Source organism: Schistocerca nitens, chromosome 10 (genome assembly GCF_023898315.1).
Source record: "Schistocerca nitens isolate TAMUIC-IGC-003100 chromosome 10, iqSchNite1.1, whole genome shotgun sequence".
Taxonomy (NCBI): domain Eukaryota; kingdom Metazoa; phylum Arthropoda; class Insecta; order Orthoptera; family Acrididae; genus Schistocerca; species Schistocerca nitens.
The window spans coordinates 228,136,505-228,151,956 of record NC_064623.1 but is presented as its reverse complement, the minus strand read 5'-3'; positions in this window follow the sequence as shown (position 1 = coordinate 228,151,956).

The following is a 15,452-nucleotide window of genomic DNA, read 5'->3' as shown; positions in this document are numbered from 1 at the left end:
CGTTCAACTGCACTTCCAAGTCCTTTGCTGTCTCTGACAGAATTACAATGTCATCGGCGAACCTCAAAGTTTTTACTTCTTCTCCATGAATTTTAATACCTACTCCGAATTCTTCTTTTGTTTCCTTTACTGCTTGCTCAATATACAGATTGAATAACATCGGGGAGAGGCTACAACCCTGTCTCACTCCTTTCCCAACCACTGCTTCCCTTTCATGCCCCTCGACTCTTATAACTGCCATCTGGTTTCTGTACAAATTGTAAATAGCCTTTCGCTCCCTGTATTTTACCCCTGCCACCTTCAGAATTTGAAAGAGATTATTCCAGTTAACGTTGTCAAAAGCTTTCTCTAAGTCTACAAATGCTAGAAACGTAGGTTTGCCTTTTCTTAATCTTTCTTCTAAGATAAGTCGTAAGGTTAGTATTGCCTCACGTGTTCCAACATTTCTACGGAATCCAAACTGATCTTCCACGAGGTCTGCTTCTACCAGTTTTTCCATTCGTCTGTAAAGAATTCGCGTTAGTATTTTGCAGCTGTGACTTATTAAACTGATAGTTCGGTAATTTTCACATCTGTCAACACCTGCTTTCTTTGGGATTGGAATTATCATATTCTTCTTGAAGTCTGAGGGTATTTCGCCTGTCTCATACATCTTGCTCACCAGATGGTAGAGTTTTGTCATGACTGGCTCTCCCAAGGCCGTCAGTAGTTCCAATGGAATGTTGTCTACTCCCGGGGCCTTGTTTCGACTCAGGTCTTTCAGTGCTCTGTCAAACTCTTCACGCAGTATCTTATCTCCCATTTCATCTTCATCTACATCCTCTTCCATTTCCATAATATTGTCCTCAAGTACATCGCCCTTGTATAAACCCTCTATATACTCCTTCCACCTTTCTGCCTTCCCTTGTTTGCTTAGAACTGGGTTGCCATCTGAGCTCTTGATATTCATACAAGTGGTTCTCTTCTCTCCAAAGGTCTCTTTAATTTTCCTGTAGGCAGTATCTATGTTACCCCTAGTGAGACAAGCCTCTACATCCTTACATTTGTCCTCTAGCCATCCCTGCTTAGCCATTTTGCACTTTCTGTCGATCTCATTTTTGAGACGTTTGTATTCCCTTTTGCCTGCTTCATTTACTGCATTTTTATATTTTCTCCTTTCATCAATTAAATTCAATATTTCTTCTGTTGCCCAAGGATTTCTATTAGCCCTCGTCTTTTTACCTACTTGATCCTCTGCTGCCTTCAGTACTTCATCCCTCAGAGCTACCCATTCTTCTTCTACTGTATTTCTTTCCCCCATTCCTGTCAATTGTTCCCTTATGCTCTCCTATCCTTAAGAGGTAACTTCACATTCCGAAAAGAACCCGGAAACAACGTGTTCAATTCGTAACTAAAAGTGCCATTGTGATTCCTTAGAGTGTTTGCAAAAATAAATAATAATTTTCGTTAGTTTCATGTTTTTCTTACACTAACTAGCACTACTCCAGTACCCAAGTATCCCACTAGTTACGTAAGAAATTTTGTGAATTTTTGTCAGATCCTTACAGCGGACGACTCCAGAAGATATTTATTGCTGTAAGTTTTTCAGGCATTTCTCTTTAGAACGTTCGGAGCGTCTGTCTGACTTCTGTAGTAGTGTGGGGGTGGAAATTGCGTCTTGCAGGAGCCACAGGGTAAAGGGTACATCTCAGATTAATCCGTTGCGCAGAAAGAATAGCAGCGCCCACACGCTCACAGGGTAATGATTGCTGATTTCTTCTGTGAAGGATTTGAACTGCGAATGTAGCTCATAATTTGTAGCATCACCTGCATAACGTGTGGATACTGACAATATGTTCTCTATGAATTATGTACTGGACTGATAGGAATCCAGGGTGCGATGTGTCAGTATTTAAAAGCCGCACAAGACCTTGGTTTATATCTGTCATGGACGATGCGCATTCGGAAGGAGTACAGACAAACTTCCCAGCTGGCACTGAATATTTCGCTAAAACAACATCCAGGGCATGTTTAATGTCACAGCCTCGAGTAGTATCCTTCAGTGTACAAGGTCTAAGTGCTCTTTCACCATCTCCAAGTCATTTGATACATACCTTAAAAAGTTACGCACTGTATCATCCTTAATAGCAGAATCTGGTTCGCTATGCCTATTGTACGTCTAGAAACGGGCATTTGCTCAACGAGTTTTTTGTAGTTTTTTTTATTTTCGGGGTCTAAAGTAGAAACAACTTGTGCAATATTGGCCTTTAGGAACTCCCCCTCTTTGTAAGGTTTCTTTGATTTTGCAATACTGAAAGCCGAGACGAAGCCAGGTTCGAGTGTTAAACCTGTTTCTGTATAAACGTGGTAATAACCCTGTCCTGCCCTTGAAATTTTTCCTTTAATGACAACAGTTAAGCTTCTCTTAACTGAGAAACAAGGACAAAGTCTTTCCTGGCACCACTGCCGTTGATTTCATGTTGACGTTTGAGACTAGTGGCCTTGTACCGTGACAATGTCATTTGACGCAAAAGACGCATTGGTTTTCGGTTCCTCTCTACAAAAAGGAATTGTTCCTCCCATTCTTCGTATTAACCACTCCGTTCTCTTCTTCGTATTTACGCTTCCTGTACAGCATTGTAGCTGTTAGGACACCACTAACAATCGCAAGTTTACCGAAACTGCGCACTGCGCAGAGCAAATGAAACACGTTACTAGCTGCGAAAGTGACCGGCTGCTGACTGCCGCGCCTCGATCTGTGCTGCTACGTGGCCGGCTCGATGCCGCGTGTTATCATCAAATCGACAAGAAGGCCGCACAGTGGGGAGTTTGTACACTCCTGGAAATTGAAATAAGAACACCGTGAATTCATTGTCCCAGGAAGGGGAAACTTTATTGACACATTCCTGGGGTCAGATACATCACATGATCACACTGACAGAACCACAGGCACATAGACACAGGCAACAGAGCATGCACAATGTCGGCACTAGTACAGTGTATATCCACCTTTCGCAGCAATGCAGGCTGCTATTCTCCCATGGAGACGATCGTAGAGATGCTGGATGTAGTCCTGTGGAACGGCTTGCCATGCCATTTCCACCTGGCGCCTCAGTTGGACCAGCGTTCGTGCTGGACGTGCAGACCGCGTGAGACGACGCTTCATCCAGTCCCAAACATGCTCAATGGGGGACAGATCCGGAGATCTTGCTGGCCAGGGTAGTTGACTTACACCTTCTAGAGCACGTTGGGTGGCACGGGATACATGCGGACGTGCATTGTCCTGTTGGAACAGCAAGTTCCCTTGCCGGTCTAGGAATGGTAGAACGATGGGTTCGATGACGGTTTGGATGTACCGTGCACTATTCAGTGTCCCCTCGACGATCACCAGTGTTGTACGGCCAGTGTAGGAGATCGCTCCCCACACCATGATGCCGGGTGTTGGCCCTGTGTGCCTCGGTCGTATGCAGTCCTGATTGTGGCGCTCACCTGCACGGCGCCAAACACGCATACGACCATCATTGGCACCAAGGCAGAAGCGACTCTCATCGCTGAAGACGACACGTCTCCATTCGTCCCTCCATTCACGCCTGTCGCGACACCACTGGAGGCGGGCTGCACGATGTTGGGGCGTGAGCGGAAGACGGCCTAACGGTGTGCGGGACCGTAGCCCAGCTTCATGGAGACGGTTGCGAATGGTCCTCGCCGATACCCCAGGAGCAACAGTGTCCCTAATTTGCTGGGAAGTGGCGGTGCGGTCCCCTACGGCACTGCGTAGGATCCTACGGTCTTGGCGTGCATCCGTGCGTCGCTGCGGTCCGGTCCCAGGTCGACGGGCACGTGCACCTTCCGCCGACCACTGGCGACAACATCGATGTACTGTGGAGACCTCACGCCCCACGTGTTGAGCAATTCGGCGGTACGTCCACCCGGCCTCCCGCATGCCCACTATACGCCCTCGCTCAAAGTCCGTCAACTGCACATACGGTTCACGTCCACGCTGTCGCGGCATGGTACCAGTGTTAAAGACTGCGATGGAGCTCCGTATGCCACGGCAAACTGGCTGACACTGACGGCGGCGGTGCACAAATGCTGCGCAGCTAGCGGCATTCGACGGCCAACACCGCGGTTCCTGGTGTGTCCGCTGTGCCGTGCGTGTGATCATTGCTTGTACAGCCCTCTCGAAGTGTCCGGAGCAAGTATGGTGGGTCTGACACACCGGTGTCAATGTGTTCTTTTTTCCATTTCCAGGAGTGTATTAAGCCGCGTCCACATCGGCTGAGCCGCGCTGCGCAAGACCGACCAAAGAGGTTCGACGCAGCGACGAACACAATGAGGTGACGAGAGACATGAGGAAGCGATGTGTCCATATACAAACAGCGGTAGCGCCACGTACACAACGTATAAAAGGGCAGCGCATTGGCTCAGCTGTCATTCCTACTCAGCTGATTCGTGTGAAGAGATTTACGACGTTATTATGGCCGCACAACGGGAGTAAACAGACTCGGAGCGTACATAGGAATGTGGAGATAGATGTATTGGACATGACATTCAGATCCACTGCAGTAGCCGAGCGGTCTAAGGCGCTGCAGTCAGGGACTGTTCGGCTGGTCCCGGCGGAGGTTCGAGTCCTCCCTCGGGCATGGGTGTGTGTGTTTGTCGTTAGGTTAAGTAGTGCGTAAGCGTAGCGACCGATGACCTTAGCAGTTAAGTCCCATAAGATTTCACACACATTTTAACAATGAACAGATCCACTGTGTCGAGAGCGTGCCGAGAATCCCCAATTTCAGGCATCACCTTTCACTACCGACAACGCTGTGGCCGACGGCCTTCACTTCGCGATAGAGAGCAGCGGCGTTTGTGTAGTGTTGTTAGTGATAACATGCAAGCAACAGTGCGCGAACTGACTGCAGACGTCAATGTGGGACTTACGACGAAAGTATCCGTTAGTACAGAGCGCCGAAATTTGGCGTTAAGGGGCTGTGGCAGGGAGTGCGTTTGCTAACAGCACGCCTCTCCTGGGCTCGTCACCGAATCGGTGGGACCAAAAAATGGTTCAAATCGCTCTGAGCACTATGGGACTTAACATCTGGGGTCATCAGCCCCCTAGAACTTAGAACTACTTAAACCTAACTAACCTAAGGACATCACACACATCCACGCCCCAGGCAGGATTCGAACCTGCGACCGTAGCGGTCACGCGGTTCCAGACTGAAGCGCGGAGAACCGCACGGCCACACCGGCCGGCGTTCGTTGGGACCCTAGACGACTGGGAAACCGTGGCCTGTTCAGGTGGGTCCCGATTTCACTTGGTAAGATCTGACCGTAGGTTCGAGTGTGGCGCAGTCCCACGAAGCCGTAGACCCGAGTCGTTAACAAGGTACAGTGAAAGCTGGTGGCGGCTTGTTAACGGTGTGGGCTGTGTTAACACGGAATGGACTGGGTCGTCTGCTCCAACTGATCAGATGATTGACTGGAAGTGGTTATGTTGGGCTGTTTGGAGACACTGCCGAACAACGATGGAATTGTTATCGATAACAATGCGCCATGTCACCGGGCAACAACTGTTCACCACTGCTTCGAAGAATGAAGAATATTCTGGACAATTCGAGAGAATGATTTGGCCACACAGTTCACCCCGGCTTGAATCCCAGTCAGTCAGCGCACAAAATCCTGCCCGAGCAACCCTCTCCCACTTATGGACGGCTGTAGAGGCAGCACGGTTGAATGTTTCTGCAGACGACTTCCGGTGCCACGCCGGGCAAAAGCAGGGTCGACACAGTATCAGGAGGTATCCCAGCGCTTTTGTCCCCTCAGTATGTATAAACTGTTTGTCTGAAACGAATTTGTGAAAATTTTCTGCTGTGTGTGGGTTCAGACGCTTACCTCTCCCGGATCGCCGCGTCTTTACCACCTCAATTACTGCCACGGGCGGCAGCTCCGTGTACTGAAAGACGCACCCTCTACGCCGTCAAACCACCCAAAAATGTAAACACATATTGTTCGTCCTGTGAAATTTCGTTATTCTTAGAACCTCAATGGCCAACAGCGTAGATTTTTGACTTACCTTATGAGTCTCAAAATGGTTCAAATGGCTCTAGTCACTATGGGACTTAACATCTGAGGTCATCAGTCACCTAGTCTTACAACTACTTAAACCTAACTAAGGACATCACACACATCCATGCCCGAGGCAGGATTCGAACCTACGTCCGTAGCAGGCGCGTGGTTCCGGACTGAAGCGCCTAGATCCGCTCGGCCACAGCGGCCGGCCCTTATGAGTCTGTTCCAACAAAATCCATACTGATAGCCTATCAGAAATAGGGCACTGACTAAACGCACATTAGTGACTCTGTATGACTCAATGGTGTAGCTCCCGTTACAATTCATCAGGAGAGTGATAAATCCAAAATTAAATGAAGAGTCAGAGGAGGAGCATAATGGCGCGACAGCCAGGAGCTAGGTGCTGGAGTGATGAGCCGCTTTAAAACACATTTATTACAGATAAAATTTCCCAGGATCTTAATTACACCTTTAATTACTGATGAGTGTTCCATTCTAATCATTGAATCTACTCACCGGTGCAGGCATCAAACCGCAAAACAAATTTGTGCCTTCTCTACCTACACTTAAGCATCTCATGGTGTAACAAAATCTTGTATTTGCCTCACACGTCTACCTACGGAGAGCAGAAGTCTCGAACTGAACATCGTATTTACAAACTTTACGCAAAATATGGATACTACTTACAATGCCAATTCTGTCACTGTCATCATACAGTTTGACCCACAATTACCACATGCACGCGAAACATTAATCATATGGGAAAGTATTTCTAATTCAGTTAACCTAAATCCGCTGGAACACTAGTCTTTGCCACTGTACACAGCATCATTAGTTTCTTCACTAATTTTCTTCTCTCATGAACTGTGTGACTTTGTCGAAAAGTGTTCTTTGCAGTTAGGAGCAGCATCTGTAACACTGTTATTTAAATTTTCTATACCTTTTACACGTGAAATTCGACATTTCCTCTTTTTTTTTTTTTTTTTTTTTTGAGTATGCATCTATTGTTACGACCAACTTCGAGCAACACAACTTGATATATGTAAAACTAAAAACTGAGATAAGTGTGCAGCACATACTGTTCGAAAAAACAACATTGTAAACAAACGGGCAAGGAAAGATAATATATTTCACAACCTTATGGACTCCCTTCAGTTCGTTTTGATTGTGTGAACGAAAATTAACGCACAAAACAGTTCTAGCGCGGAGAATGGGCGGATTGATGTGTTGGCAGAAGAGCCAACACCGTGTTGCTAGAGGAGGCCGAAATGCACGCGTTTAAGCTCACGCAGACTGGCGTGAGGTCTGGAACAATTAAAGGAGTTGAGTGTAATAAATAAAGTACGTAGTTGCTTGAATACTTAACTTTAATCCATAATTGGAGAACATCGCTCTTGATGATACATAATTACAATCTCAATCTAAACTGGTAATGGCGCCTTGCTAGGTCGTAGCAAATGACGTAGCTGAAGGCTATGCTAACTATCGTCTCGGCAAATGAGAGCGTAGTTTGTCAGTGAATCATTGCTATGAACGTCGGCTGTACAACTGGGGGGAGTGCTAGGAAGTCTCTCTAGACCTGCCGTGTGGCGGCGCTCGGTCTGCAATCACTGACAGTGGCGACTCGCGGGTCCGACGTATACTACCGGACCGCGGCCGATTTAAAGGCTACCACCTAGCAAGTGTGGTGTCTGGCGGTGACACCACACGGATCGTAGCATAGAATCAGCGTCGTGGCAGGCGCAGACGACCAAACAACATTTTTAAAACATAGTTGTAGCATGAACTTTGCGCATCTTAAAATATCAATCTAATAAATTACGCAATAAAAACAATTCGAATTTTTTCGAAATTTTTGCCTACATATGCCCCTAAAAGGAAGCCACTCAGATTTCTAGAAATAATCAGAATGTAATCACTTGGACTTGTGCAGCTATCACGCTAATTAAGGAATCGACTCGAAACAACTATTTAAATGTATCAACGGCTCCGAGCAGTGCCTTGCACAGTTAGGTTATTATTTCACCACTGTGAGAATCTGATTCACCAAACTTGCGCTCTCTTACATTACTTAACAAGTATCTGGACAAATTTCTCTCTCTCTCTCTCTCTCTCTCTCTCTCTCTCCTTTCTTTATCCGCGCTGGGAGACTACGAGAGTGCGGTAAGGCTGATAGGTTTCCTATAGTGAGAATAATAACGTCACAAGGAAATTTATCAAAGCTCACCATTGAATAAACAAGGAAGTCTCCGCAAGCAAGAGGACAAATCGTGTCGGGTGCACAGGATGTTGACTAACCAGTTGAGAAGTCGGCGTCGCCACGGCCGCGGCGTGAGCTGCCAGTTACCGCGGCTGCGCTCCGGGCCGGTGAACCCTCCCGCCGCCGCGCGCTTCACGCCACTGCAGTACAGGCGTGTTCCATCCTCTCGCCACCAGAGTCCGCAGCGAGTGCGCAGCCACCAGTACGAGCGCACCACAGCACACGCCGTCTCCACGAACGCTATTCAACCTTCTTTTCCCTTTCCGTCGCTTAACCAGCGAGCAGTACTGAGTATCCGGTCCCCTACACAGTACCCCCTGGTCGCAGACACAAAATTGACCGCTATCCATACATGAGTCAAACAGAATATTCGTTCAAAGATAAATCTAAATGCCTCGCCACGATTCAAGGAGCTTCCATAGGCATTCCATGTCCAAATATGTTGTAAAGTAAAACGCGGTTTCAATCCTTATGCATACATATTATACACTGAAGATCCAAGAAACTGGTTCAAAATGGCTCTGAGCACTATGGGACTTAACATCTGTGGTCATCAGTCCCCTAGAACTTAGAACTATTTAAACCTAACTAACCGTCTGACATAGTCCTGGAGGGAGGGAACTCACACCGTGAATCCTCCAGGGCTGTCCATCCGTAAGAGTACGAGTGAGTGGAGATCCGTTCTGAACAGCACGTTGCAAGGCATCCCAGGTACGCTCAATAATGTTCATTTCTGGGGTGTCTGGTGGCCAGAGAAAGTGTTTAAATTCAGAAGAGTGTTCTTGGAGCTACTCTGTAGCAATTCTGGACGCGTGGGATGTAGCATTGTCCTGCTGGAATTGCCCAAGTCCGTCGGAATGCACAATGGACATGAATGGACGCATCTGATCAGACAGGATGCTTACGTACCTGTCTCCTGTCAGAGTCGTATCTAGACGTATCAGGGGTCCCATATCACTCCAACGGCACACGCCCTGCACCATTACAGAGCTCCTACAACTTCGAACAGTCCGCTGCTGACATGCTCAGTCCATGAATTCATAAGGTTGTCTCCACACCCGTACACGTCCATCCGCTCGATACAATTTGAAACGAGACTGATCCGACCGGGCAACATATTTCCAGTCATCAACAGTCCAATGTCGGTGTCGATGGGCCCACGCGAGGTGTAAAGCTTTGTGTCGTGCTGTCATCGAGGGTACAAGAGTAGGCCTTCGGCTCCGAAAGCCCATATCGATCACTTTTTGATGGTCCAGCACTGAGATCTGTAGCAATTTGCGGAAAGGTTGCACTTGTGTCACGTTGAACGAGTCTCTTCAGTCGCCGTTGGTCCCCTTCGTGCAGAACGTTTTTCCAGCCGCTCCGATGTCAGACATCTGATGTTTTACGGGTATCCTGATATTCACAGTACACTCGTGAAATGGTCGTACGTGAAAATCCGCACGTCGGAGTTAACACTATGTTCAAACTGACTTGAATCTTGAATCCTGATAACCTGCCGTTGCAGCAGCAGTAACCTATCTGAAAACTGCGTCAGACACTTTTTGCCTTATATAGGCGTAACCGATCGCAGCACTGTGTTTTGCCTGTTTACGTATCCCTGTCTTTGAACACGCGTGCCTGTACCACTTTCTTTGGCGCTTCAGTGTAAAGCTGGATGCATGTATGTACGGTTCGCAACTCCCCCTAAACGACTGCACCGATTTCAACCAGACTTGGTACACATACCAGTAACTGTGTGTAGAGAATCATCGTGGGGTAAAAAGGCAGGGGTGGGGGTGGGAATCCTGTAGGTCACGACGCCCAGATGCCCACACTATAACCACCCGGTATTCCCGAATGAGTCCACTCGGTGACTTGCAACCAGCTTACCCATAGCTCCAAACCTTCAAGAGACCTTTTGACACCCCCCACAAAACGATGACAGGGAAAAAAAGAATTATCGCTTGCTACATTTTCGCAGTTCACGTAGTAAAACTGCCACATCATTCATTACATGTCAGTTTTTTGTTTCTTAGTACTATTTCCAACACATTTTGCAGGCAGTATTCACATAAACCACTAAATGTACGCCGGCCGGAGTGGCCGAGCGGTTCTAGGCGCTTCAGTCAGGAACCGCGCGACCGCTACGGTCGCAGGTTCAAATCCTGCCTCGGGCATGGATGTGTGTGATGTCCTTAGGTTAGTTAGGTGTAAGTAGTGATAAGTTCTAGGGGACTGATGACCTCAGATGTTAAGTCCCATAGTGCTCAGAGCCAGCCCACTAAATGTACTTGCAAAAATATATCACTGCGGGGCACAAAGTTCAGCAGATATGACGTCATGAATTCTGAGCTGCATGTAAACCAAACGGCAGCGCGAAATCCGCTGTAGATACGGGTCCTGTGTTCAAATATTTGTGATATATGTTTTAAATTTGCGTACCCAGGCGAAACCACGACCAAAAATTTCCTACTGAATCCCTGCATTGATTTCATCTATATTTTCTACGTGCGTTACGTAGTATGTGGAAGAAAATGCTTTGTGGGAGTGAACACCGGCAACCTCTATTTGGGTGGGGGTGATAACGTGGAGCCAGAAGAGGGAAGGAAGAAATGGACGGACACAGAAAAGGAAGCACGACGTAGATGAGGGGAAGAACGAGATGAACAGAGAGAGGTGGAGGTCAAATGGAGAGGGAAGAGGAGGAGGTGGACAGAGAGAGAGAAGGGAAGGAGATATGGGTGAGGAAGATGAGGAGGTAGAGAGGGGAGGAGGAGATGACAAAGAGCGTAGTAGCAGGTGAACAGAGAAAGGAGAGATGGGGAGGTGGACTAAGACAGAGAGAGGAGGAGAGTGGCAAAGAGAGGCGAAGAGGAAATGGAGAGACAGAGTAGGAGCAGATAGACAGAAGATTGTAATAGGTGTATACCCAAGCAAAGAGAGGCGAAGAGGAAATGGAGAGACAGAGTAGGAGCAGATAGACAGAAGATTGTAATAGGTGTATACCCAGGCAACGGCAGGTACTCGGTCTCGAGTAAAAATGTCTGCAGATACATTCTTCTTCTCTTAGAATGGGCTTCGTATAAGCAGAACATTCGGAAAGCCAGCTTACAACACCGTTCGCGGAACATGACATTTAGAAAAGTAGCCGGGACATGTACGGGGCGCATTTGTTTCAATTATCGCCGTGACTGTGCAGAGACAGCACACAATACGGGCCGTTAAATCACTATAACGGCGACCATTCGTCTCCACACACGCTACGGCCAGCTGCCTCACGCGCTTGGAACTCGATCAGGCACACGCATTCAACAGTAGCGGGGGCGGAAGAACTGAGAACTGAGAACGAAGATGAACACGAAGTTTCTTAAGCTGTTTGGAAGATCAGCAAAGTGGCAGAGTGAGAAACTACTAATTTATAAGTCGTAAATCTACATCTACATAGATATCCTGCAAATCACATTTAAGTGCCTGGCAGAGGGTTCATCGAACCACCTTCACAATTCTCTATTATTCCAATCTCGTATAGCGCGCGGAAAGAACGAACAACTATGCCTTCCCGTACGAGCTCTGATTTCCCTTATTTTATTTTAGTAATCATTTCTCCCTGTTGCAAGGCCGTGTCAACAAAATACTTCCCATTCGGAGGAGAAAGTTGGTTGCCGCAACGCAAAACGCCTTCGTTTTAATGATGTCCATCTTGTTTTAATGATGTCCATCCCAAATCCTGTTTCATTTCAGTGACCCCTTCCCTATTTCTCGATAATACAAAACGTGCTGCCCTTCTTTGAACTTTTTCGATGTACTCCCTGTTTGTCATCTCTGCTGCTCCAGAATAAGCAAGGTATATACACTCCTGGAAATTGAAATAAGAACACCGTGAATTCATTGTCCCAGGAAGGGGAAACTTTATTGACACATTCCTGGGGTCAGATACATCACATGATCACACTGACAGAACCACAGGCACATAGACACAGGCAACAGAGCATGCACAATGTCGGCACTAGTACAGTGTATATCCACCTTTCGCAGCAATGCAGGCTGCTATTCTCCCATGGAGACGATCGTAGAGATGCTGGATGTAGTCCTGTGGAACGGCTTGCCATGCCATTTCCACCTGGCGCCTCAGTTGGACCAGCGTTCGTGCTGGACGTGCAGACCGCGTGAGACGACGCTTCATCCAGTCCCAAACATGCTCAATGGGGGACAGATCCGGAGATCTTGCTGGCCAGGGTAGTTGACTTACACCTTCTAGAGCACGTTGGGTGGCACGGGATACATGCGGACGTGCATTGTCCTGTTGGAACAGCAAGTTCCCTTGCCGGTCTAGGAATGGTAGAACGATGGGTTCGATGACGGTTTGGATGTACCGTGCACTATTCAGTGTCCCCTCGACGATCACCAGTGGTGTACGGCCAGTGTAGGAGATCGCTCCCCACACCATGATGCCGGGTGTTGGCCCTGTGTGCCTCGGTCGTATGCAGTTCTGATTGTGGCGCTCACCTGCACGGCGCCAAACACGCATACGACCATCATTGGCACCAAGGCAGAAGCGACTCTCATCGCTGAAGACGACACGTCTCCATTCGTCCCTCCATTCACGCCTGTCGCGACACCACTGGAGGCGGGCTGCACGATGTTGGGGCGTGAGCGGAAGACGGCCTAACGGTGTGCGGGACCGTAGCCCAGCTTCATGGAGACGGTTGCGAATGGTCCTCGCCGATACCCCAGGAGCAACAGTGTCCCTAATTTGCTGGGAAGTGGCGGTGCGGTCCCCTACGGCACTGCGTAGGATCCTACGGTCTTGGCGTGCATCCGTGCGTCGCTGCGGTCCGGTCCCAGGTCGACGGGCACGTGCACCTTCCGCCGACCACTGGCGACAACATCGATGTACTGTGGAGACCTCACGCCCCACGTGTTGAGCAATTCGGCAGTACGTCCACCCGGCCTCCCGCATGCCCACTATACGCCCTCGCTCAAAGTCCGTCAACTGCACATACGGTTCACGTCCACGCTGTCGCGGCATGCTACCAGTGTTAAAGACTGCGATGGAGCTCCGTATGCCACGGCAAACTGGCTGACACTGACGGCGGCGGTGCACAAATGCTGCGCAGCTAGCGCCATTCGACGGCCAACACCGCGGTTCCTGGTGTGTCCGCTGTGCCGTGCGTGTGATCATTGCTTGTACAGCCCTCTCGCAGTGTCCGGAACAAGTATGGTGGGTCTGACACACCGGTGTCAATGTGTTCTTTTTTCCATTTCCAGGAGTGTATGTCAGTCAATGTTGTCAGAAGCTTTATGTAAATCTACAGATAACATAGGGGAGTCTGGGGCAAGTTGACGAGAGCGGTTAAGACATCACGTAATTCCTCACCTCTAGGTAGCGCCATCATAAACTATGTGATCAAAAGTATCTGGACACCTGGCTCAAAATGACTTACAAGTTCGTGGCGGTCTCCATCGGTAATGTTGGAATTCAATATGGCGTTCTCCCACCCTTAGCCTTGATGACAGCATTCACGTCCAGTCAGGTGGGTGCTGGAAGGTTTCTTGGTTAATGACAGCCCATTCTTCACGGAGTGCTACGCTGAGGAGAGGTATCGATGTCGGTCGGTGAGGCCTGGCACGAAGTCGGCGTTCCAAAACATCGCAAAGGTGTTCTATATGATTCAGGTCAGGACTCTGTGCAGGCCAGTCCATTACAGGGATGTTACTGTCGTGTAACAACTGCGCCAGAGGCCGTGAATTATGAACAGGTGCTCGATCGTGTTGAACACCATAACACCACGGCCTCCCAATTTTACTGTTGGCATTACACACGCTGGTAGATGACGTTGACCGAGCATTCGCCGTACCCACACACTGCCATCGGATCGCCACATTGTGTACCGCGATTCCTCACTCCGCACAACGCTTTTCCACTGTTCAATCTTCCAATGGTTACGCTCCTTACACCAAGCGAGGCGTCGTTTGGCATTTACCGGCGTGATGTATGGCTTATGAGCGGCCGCTCGACCATCAAATCATGTTTTCTCACCTCCCGCCCATACGTGCAGTGGTTCCTGATGCAGTTTGTAATTCCTGTGTGATGGTCTGGATAAATGTCTGCCTATTAAACACCACGACTCTCTTCAACTGTCGGCGATCTCTGTCAGTCAACAAACGAGGTCCGTCTGTACGCTTTTGTGTTGTACGTGTCCCTTCACGTTTCCACTTCGCTACCACTTTGGAAACAGTGGACCTAGGGATGTTTAGGAGTGTGGAAATCTCGCGTACAGACGTATGACACAAAGTGACACCCAATCAGCTGACCACGTTCGAAGGCCGTCATCTCCACGGAGCGCTCCGTTCTGTTCTCTCACGATGTCTAATGACTACTGAGGTCGCTGATATGGAGTACCTGGCAACACGTGGCAGCACAGTGCACCTAATATGAAAAACGTATGTTTTTGGTGGTGTCCGGATACTTTTGATCACACAGTGTACGGTTACTACTAACACTGCGGGCAGGATATGGCCGCTGCCTCCAGTGCAGTGTGTCTGAGATAACTGTCGTGTATATTACTTGACGCATCATGATTTTTAAGACACTCGGAATAACTTCTTGTGCATCAGATGGTAAAATATTGGTTATTCCTTAACATAGATGCCTAAACAAGTAATATGCATTTCATAGTCCCTAATTATTTGTGTTATTTCTACTAAAAAATCAAACCTTTATTTTAACACAATCTACTGCAGCAAGATGACAGGGACGAGTTGTTGACGCCGTCTTCCATTGAGTAAATCAGCTACAGCCGATAATGTAGCTGTTTGACTCAAAGAACGTGAAATCGAACCTATAATTCAGTGAAAATTATTTTGCAGCGGTGTGGAAACGGCTGTTTTTCTTCTCATGGGCTATAGTCAGACTCAAAATTCTCTTGATCAGATTGTGCTACCTAAAGGCCAAACCACCGAAACTACAAATTAATCTGCAGATGAACGTATGGCAGAGCAAAATGAAGAACTACGACCACCAACAAACGCTCCTTCCATAAGATAAAATGGTGCCCACGTATTTTCGATTTTTAGCCATTGCCTAAAAAAATGCTATGTGTCAAAAATGTGAAAATTCACATTGCGGAACTTCAAGTTGTAGGGAAGCAGCCTACTCACGACGTAG